Source organism: Enhydra lutris, unplaced genomic scaffold (assembly GCF_002288905.1).
Source record: "Enhydra lutris kenyoni isolate GAN:26980312 unplaced genomic scaffold, ASM228890v2 scaffoldscaffold18, whole genome shotgun sequence".
Lineage (NCBI taxonomy): Eukaryota > Metazoa > Chordata > Mammalia > Carnivora > Mustelidae > Enhydra > Enhydra lutris.
The window spans coordinates 18,528,907-18,537,974 of record NW_019154102.1 but is presented as its reverse complement, the minus strand read 5'-3'; positions in this window follow the sequence as shown (position 1 = coordinate 18,537,974).

Sequence of the window (9,068 nt, the reverse complement as noted above, 5' to 3'; positions counted from 1 at the left end):
AAACTATAACCCAAAAACAGTTCCAGAAAGCAAGTACTTTAATTGCTCGTTCACCTGTTGAATGAAAATCTGAGTTGAGCAGTAGAGTTCTAGGAGTAGTGATATAAAAATATAGAAAAGTACATACTTTAAATCTGTACCCTGCAGATAGTTGAAGTATAACTTGTTTCCATAAAATATAGCTACCATGTTACTTAAATTCATTTATTATGTATTTTAGGTCTAAACATTTGACTGGGTAAGAAAACTTAAAGGAAATAATTGTGACTTAAATAGTTAGAAGTCAGAGATATAACAGAGTTTCTTAAGCAGGCAGACACAAACAACTCAAATGGAGTTGTGTTTGAAAACTGTATTTCCTGAAATATACTTTAATAATCTCTGTAAATTTGAACAAGCCAAGGGAGATAACCTCTATAGTGTTGAATATAATATCTCAAATGAGCTGGCATCAAAGATGAAGATGATGTTATAAAGTCAACATTACCCCCATTTTCTTCCTGGATATCATCCAGGCAGCATAGAGGAAACAAAGTAACACAAACCCCTTTTTTTGCAAAACATGTATTCAACAATAAACTAAAAACTACGTGTAGAGTTTCCCATAAGAATACAGGGATGTATGCATAAAGAACAAAGGGGAAGAATATTGTATCTTCAAATTTAAGAAGGATCCAGCAAAACACACTTCTTAACAATAAGGGGCACTCTCTGAGATGTGAAATCCAATGCCTTGTTTACAACAATGGAAATAGAGATACATAGGCTGGAGGCAGGAACTACTCAGGATACAGCTTACTTTTGGAAATCAAAAGGATGGCAACAAATAAGGTATCATGAAGACTGGCTGAATTTCCAGGAAGTATTTGCAGAAAGGGAGTGCAGAGATTTGGCATTGTGATAAACCTCCATACTCCCTATCCTCATTGATGGAAAAATTAGAGAGACACACTGGCATACACAATTCTAGGTCCTCAAGATAATTCCAGCTAACCTGGAATATAACCATCAACTCTTCCATACACTAGATTCCTGAAAATAACTTATCCTGGATAAACTTATTGGCTTTAAAGATGAGTAACGGGGCACCTGGGTGGCTCAGCTGGTTAAGCAACTGCCTCCAGATCAGGTCATGATCCTGGAGTCCTGGGATTGAGTCCCACATTGGGCTCCCTGCTCTGTAGGGAGTCTGCTTCTCCCACTGACCTCTCTCCTCTCATGCTCTGTCCCTCATTCTCTCTCTCTCAAATAAATAAATAAAATCTTAAAAAAAAAAAAAAAGATGAGTAATGGAAAAAAGGAATTATCACTAGAGCCACACAAATATACTTAAGAAAAAGAAACAAAAAAGAGTTTCTTACAAAGAATATTAGGCAGAAAAATGATCTATTGTAGCAACAGAAATTTTAAAATCTCAATTAAGCAATACCTCCTATGAAGAAAGAACATGAAAAAGCTATTCTAAAGTTCAGTTAAGAGATCATAAGATGATAGGAAGAAAAAAAATTATAATGCAACTACAAAGTGAAAGAAAAAATAACAAAACCATCCCTCAAATAAAGGCAAAATATAAACCAGTACAATGGAGAAAGAAATTACAGAAAACAATAAAATAAATATAAGATAGATGTAAGAAAAGGAAAACGAAGGAGGTAAAATAGAAGAGGCAAATTGACTCAGGATTTGCACAGAGTCCAAAAAGAGAAAAAAATGAAAAAGAACAAATAATTTTCAATATAGTTTAAGTTTATTTCATGGAAGTAAAAGATTTGGATTTACATAATGAAAGAAAGATATATTTAAAAGAATAAACAATAAAACATTTCCTAGCAAATGTATAGGATTTCAATGAAAAAGAAAAAAGTACTTGGGTAAATGGGCAATAAGCTCAAGTTACTTTTAAGGTATGGGGTATGGGTGGGGGATCAAGATGGTCTCAGAACTTTCTGTAGAAAAATTCAAAGCTAAAGATTCCAGAGAAATTATATAACATCCTCAAGAAAAAAGGAGGGGTGGGTAACACTGAGAATTTTATACCTAGCCAAACTATGATTTACAAATTAAAGCGATATGCAAGAACTCAGGAAATACTAAAACTATAAGAACTCAGAAAATATTCTCATGGGTCCAGCTTAAGTAATCTACTGGAATAAGAAAATCTATGGAAAAAACTGTTAATGTTGAGCGTTTATTCCATTAACATTGAAGAGTGAAAAAAATGTAGGATTAGAGTTACAAGAGTAGAAATGTCGCAAGCCCTGGCAGTATAAAAATAATGCAACTAACTGAAGATGGAAAGAGCAGGGACAAGGAAGGTGAGAATTTCCAATTTCTTTATCTTTAATTGCTTCAGATCAAAGGACATCACTAAACGCTCACCAATCATTAATAGAGATATAATTATATATGTAGATGTTAATAACATGAAAATAATATAACCAAGGGAAAGCAAATGATAGAGGAGAAGGAATGGGAAAGAAAAAGGAAATACAGTAACTATTATTGCTTATAGTAACAACTTAGGCATATTTAAAGAAATGGAGAAATAGGAGATTAAGAAATGAGTCCTATGTATTGTAATTTTTCTTAAAGGTTTTATTCATTTGACAGACAGAGATCACAAGTAGGCAGAGAGACAGGCAGAGAGAGAGGAAGGGAAGCAGGCTCCCTGCTAAGCAGAGAGCCCGATGTGGGTCTCGATCCTAGGACCCTGGGATCATGACCTGAGCCCAAGGCAGAGGCTTTAACCCACTAAGCCACCCAGGTGCCCCTGTAATGTAATTTTTTAAAAGATTTTATTTATTTGAGAGAGAGTGAGCAAGCAAGAGAGAGAGAGAGCAGGAACAGGAGGAGAGGGAGAAGCAGACTCCCCACAGAGCAGGGAACCTGACCCACTGCTGTATCCCAGGATGCTGGGATCATGACCTGAGTCAAAGGCAGATAGATGTTTAAGTGACTTAGCAACCAGGCACCCTGTGATGTAATGTTCTTATTAAAAAGGAATTCATTAGGACAAAAGTGTAAATCTCCTGATTATCAGAAAAAAATGAAAAATAGGTGCATGGGAGGGGGAACAGGCTATTTTTGAAAGGTTTTTAAACAAGTATAAAAATAAAAAGCAAGGGCTCCTGGGTGGCTCAGTGGGTTAAGCTGCTGCCTTCGGCTCAGGTCACGATCGGGCTCTCTGCTCATCAGGGAGTCTGCTTCCCTCTCTCTCTGCCTGCCTCTCTGTCAACTGTGATCTCTCTCTGTCAAATAAATAAATAAAATCTTAAAAAAAAAAAGCAAAACATAAAATAATGTGACAGCTGACACCAAATATATTTATCATCATAATAAATATAAATAAATTACCTCAACTATTAAGAGAAAGTGAAACCTAACTCTATGCAAAAGACAGACTTGCAACAAAGTGATTCAGAGGGGAGAAAAGAAGCATGGGCAAAATGTTACCAAGCAAATACAAGTAAACAAAAGGGAAGGGCACAATTTGGGGGTGGGGGTGATAAACTTTTAATACCAGATAAGATTGAATTCAGCCCCCAAATCACTGAGACCAAAAATTTACATTATAAAACAAGAGGGTAAAATTGAAAATTAAAATATACTAGTTATGAATCTGTATTGTATATCAAATATTTAACTTGGATACACTATTTAAGGGACAGAAACTAGGGCACCTGGGTGGCTCAGTCAGTTAAGGGCCTGCCTTCAGCTCAGGTCATAATCCCAGGTCCTGGGATCAGACCCTGCACCAAGCTCCCTGTTCAGTGGGAAGCCTTCTTCTCCCTCTCCCACTCTCCCTGCTCGTTGTCTCTCTCTCTGTCAAATAGAGAAATAAAATCTAAAAACATAAAATAAAGGACAGAAACTATTGAAAAAGAGTTCCACTTTTCTTTAGGGTAGGGGAAGTCAAAAGACAAACCATCCTAAAAATGAGATACAGCTGGATAACCTAAAAACAACAACAATGCTTTTCTTGAAACTTTCAGAGAGCTGAGTTACAAGGCAATCTATTGAACTGAATTTTGAAAAGTCTCAAGTTCTTATAAGGAGAGATAGAACACACAAACTGCTTCACCTTTGGCAGAGAATGAGAGGAAGATGTGGTTTCCATAGAAGCAGGTAAGAGAACAACTTACTAATTGTGCTCTATTTCTGTCATCTGTTCTTTGTTGTTCTTTTTCTTCTTTACCTGCCTTCTTTTGGATTAACTGGATATTTTATCAATGTTCATTTACCTTCACTATTGGCTTCCTAGTTTTGCTTTTCTTTTTTTTTACTTTTAATTGTTCTTTTAGGTTTTGCAATATATATGTTTAACATCACATTTTACCTATTCAACTTTTTGTATCACTTATGTATATTGTAAGAAATTTATAACAGTATACTTAGATTTCTTCCCTTTCATACTATATTTAATTGTTGAATTATATTTTAATTCTACATATTTCATAATCCTTGCAACACCTTATTACTATTTTGCCTGAGACATTCGATTATCTTTTATAAATTTTTCTAAAATTACCTGAGAAGAAAGAAAATCTAAATGACCAAATACCATAAAATAGGTACAATTGTACAGTAGCTATTTCTCCATAGTACCAGACTGTGAGGGCTTCAGAAATTAATTCTAAAAGAAAAAGATAAACCTATATTACTTAAATTATTCTAGAGTATTTAGTAAAAAAGACAATTTGCTAAATGCTTTTTATAAAGTGGCCATGGCATTGATAACAATGTATAAAATAGATTTCACACACACAAAGGAAAACTAGTAGTCAACTAAACTGAAAAAATCTTAAACAAAATATTCACAAAGAGAATCCATTCACACATTTCAAGAATTATACAAGAATATAGCTGGAGTGGGGTTGGATTATTTTAGTACTACAAGAATGATTTAAGATTAGGAAACCTAGTAATTTAATATAAAATTGAAAACAAAAACAAGAGCAAAAACTCACAGGTTCACTTTATTAATTAGGTAACACATTCACTGGCTATAAGAAATACTTCAAATAACAGTGGCTTAAACAAAATGGAAATTTACTTCTCTTTCCAGGAATAGCTTGCACATAAGCAGTTTCAAAATGATATAGTGGCACCCTAGTATTGGGGAGTTTATGGTCTCAACTAACATTAGAGAATTAATAAATGAAAAAAAGGGGGAATAGATGTTGGGCAATATCAAACAGTATCCACCATAGTCATCCCCATTAATAATGATAATAAGACTTTTTTTTAAAGCATCAGTCCTTGATTTTAAATAAATAGGTAAATAATAGGATAAAAAATAATAAAAACTATTAGCAATAAATGTGTCTCATTCTAAAAGCCTGAAATGTAGATATAAAAAATACTAGAAGCGGGGCACCTGGGTGGCTCAGCTGGTTAAGCAACTGCCTTTGGCTCACGTCATGATCCTGGAGTCCCAGGATCGAGTCCCGTATCAGGCTCCCTGCTAGGCGGGGAGTCTGCTTCTCCCTCTGATCTCTTCCCTCTCATGGTCTCTCTCTCTCTCAAATAAATAAATAAAATCTTTAAAAAAAAATACTAGAAACATCCTTATTAAAATAAGGAGTAAGGTAGGATTCCCACAATAACCACAATTATTCAACCATTTTCTTGCAGATATTATTAAAAATAAAAGTACAGGAATGAGAGAAATAAAATTTGTAAAGGATGAAAAGAAATTATCAGTTGTTTTGTTTATCTGTTGATGCATAGAACCCACACCTGAAAATTATGGGCTTAAAATAATAACATTTACTGTCTGTCATGATTATGTGGATTAATTAGGCAGTTCTTTACTCTCTACAGTAATTCAAACTTTATATTTAAATCACTTAATTAGTAAACAATCTAATATAAGAATCTAATATTAGATAATGTTCAAATATTTGGAGAAACATTTTCAATACTGGGTAAATCTTATCTGTAGGTCTTTGAAAGTTTTGGCTCACATGTTCCCTCTGACATGGTTCTCTCTGACTTAAGGAAGAAAAGTAGGACCAAAAAAAAAGTAGGACAATATTTAGTTTGTCCTCTTTTAACTGAATGATGGATATGTTTCAAATCTAAGATTTCTGTGGTTAAGTTTTTAGACGGCCTTTTTCAACTTGGTTCACAAAGTAGTATTACGACTCATGCTTATAGAGTTCCAGATACAGTGCAGAAGCAGAAGCCTGATCAAGAGCCTGGCATCAGAAAAGTGGAAATGATAGAGACGAATAACCAAGATCGATAACCAAATGATATAGATGAATAACCAATGCCATTGACATGGCAAGAGAAATGTAGAAGTTCTATATGTGAACCTTCATTGGGAAGTTTCTGGGCACATTAAAGTATTTTCTGGCTGTCACGTGACACCATTTCAGTTGACTGTTTGTTGTTGTTTTAAACTTAATTCATCAATCTTAGAACCTTTTCCAGACACATAGAACCGTTTCTATGTTTTATCCCATAACTTGCTTAAAGTATTTAGTCCTCTTTGATGTGGACTATATCCAACTTGGAAACTAAACTATGAGTTATGTGAGATTTCAATAATACTTTCCTAAGGTAATCCACATCTTTCGTCAGCAGTCTTCTCTCTTCTCTCAAATATAAAGACTATATCCAACATTTTAAAAAGAGGCAACTGTGTTTGTGACATTATATAGTTGTCTAGTATTATTTCTTGCTGTCTCAGAAAGCAAAGGACAGTAAGTTTAAAAAAATAATAAACATTTTTTGAGGGGTGGAAGGGCCAGCTCACGAAAATAAAAATATGTTACTTTTTTGTCTTTTAAAAAAAGTAACTTTTGGAAACTTCCCCTCTTGTATGTCACATGATTCTGGTATGATTGTCAGTTAAGGGGCCACTTTCCTGCCCTCAAAGTTGCATGTATCCAAGCAGGGATAATCAGAGCTCTTGTTCAGTGATTGAGATGGAAACTGGGGGACGAGAGGTACCTATCTGCTTTTATAGGTTGAGAAAAAGCATGTCAAAGGAATAAAATTCATTTTTCTCACTATCTGGAGAGCTTGGCTAAAGATAAAGTCAACAGAGAGGGACACACAGGGACATAGAGAGGGACACAGAGGCAAATGTAGAGTGACAGATAGACTGACCCCAAGACAACTTTTACCTAAACAATGGATTATAGCAAAGTAATTTAAATAATGGTGTACACTGTTTAATTTCATCAAACTATTTTCAACTATTTTGGAAACAAACTTATTTGCAGGATCCAGCTTTAAACCTAAAATATTAAATACCACACATCAACAGTCTTTATACCCCTTTTTCTATACTAGGCTTATTAAAATGACATGTATACACCTCCTGTTAGCGTTACCATTCTTTTTCTAATAGAAGGAGGGGAGAGTGAAGAAGGAGAGAGAGAGAGAGAGAGAGAATCTTCAGCAGCTCCACACCCAGCATGGAGCCCATCACGGGGCTCTACCTCACAACCCTGAGATCATGACCTGAGCTGAAATCAAGAGTCATGTTTGTTCAGGTATTTGAATATTTTAATATATTTTGCCCATATTTTACAGAATTGAGTGGAAAATTGCATAATGAAAGTGCTAATATTAATAGGTTTAGATAATTTTAAAGTTTGGAAACAAACCTCTTTTTAAGTTGGCTTAAATTTCCAGGACTTCAATTTTTGCCTTTATATAATCCTATAAAACAAAGCTTATAGGTTATGCTACCTCAAATCATGGCAATAAGTTACGTGGTTATTTCTAATATTTCTACCACAAGGCATATATCTGTATTCAGTTTTTTTGTGTGTGCATGAATACACATTTACACAAAAGTTAAATTAGGAAGTGATTATTTTAACAAAAAGGATCTTAACTAAAGAATAATCCATGCAATTCCTATAAATGAAAGTCATCTATTATGTACTATAAATATAATAAAATAGTAATTTATATGTAATCTTTCCAGGAACCATCTATTATATGAAGTTATATAATTAAAAACCTCCTGATTAAATTTTGGTATTAAATTGAAGCATTATGATTTTCCAAAGTATATTAACAAAAATAGCACACAAATGTAAAACCTACTCAAATAAACCTATAGTCTTTAGAAACAAAGAACCTTGAGAAGATCTTAGATATCTAATTTAATCCCTTCATTTTCATATTGAGTACACAGATGTCTAGAGAAATTTAGTTAACAAATAATGACAAAACCAGGAGTAGAACCATGTTTTTCTAGCTAGTTCAGAAGTTAAAATATGGATATCTGTACCTAATTGTTTTGTGTTAGGGGTTCCTGGGTAGCTCAGTCAGTTAAGCATCTGCCTTTGGTTCAGGTCATGATCTCCAGGTCCTGGGATAGAGCCCCACATCAGACTTCCTGCTCAGCAGGGAGTCTGCTTCTCTCTCTCCCTCTCCCTCAGTCCTTCCCCACTGCTTATCCTCTCTCTCTCTCTCTCTCAAATAAATAAATAAAATCTTTTAAAAAAGTAAATTTTTGAAATAAAATTATGGTTTATTATTTTCTATAACTTGAAAATGCAAGTTATTCATATATATATGAACATATAATTAAAATTGCTAGCAAAATATAAAATAAGAGTAAATATCCAGGAACTTCCATCATTTGCCTTTTTATTACTTTGTTTCAACCAAATGTTGAAAACTTTCAACTCATATGGTCAGTTTCTTAAGACTGACAGTACCAAAATATCTAGGTCAAATGAGCAAAATAAAAAATAAAAAATTCCTGGGACACCTATGTTGCTCAGTAGGTTGAGCATCTGTCTTCAGCTCAGGTCATGATCCCAGGTACCTGGGATCAAGTCCCGCATCAGGCTTCTTATTCAGTGAGGAGTCTGCTTTTCCCTCTGCATGCCACTTCCCCTGCTTGTATTCTCTCTCCACAAAATGTAAATGTTTTGTGTTACTTTGGGCCTTGTGAAATGACATATTTATACTTAGATTGGGACCTTCTCCTGAACGAAATCTGTATACTATTGCTTTTCTATTTCAAATATCTAAAATTGACAGCTTTTCCTTCAATTAAAAAAAATAATAATTAAAAAAAAAGCTCCTAACTA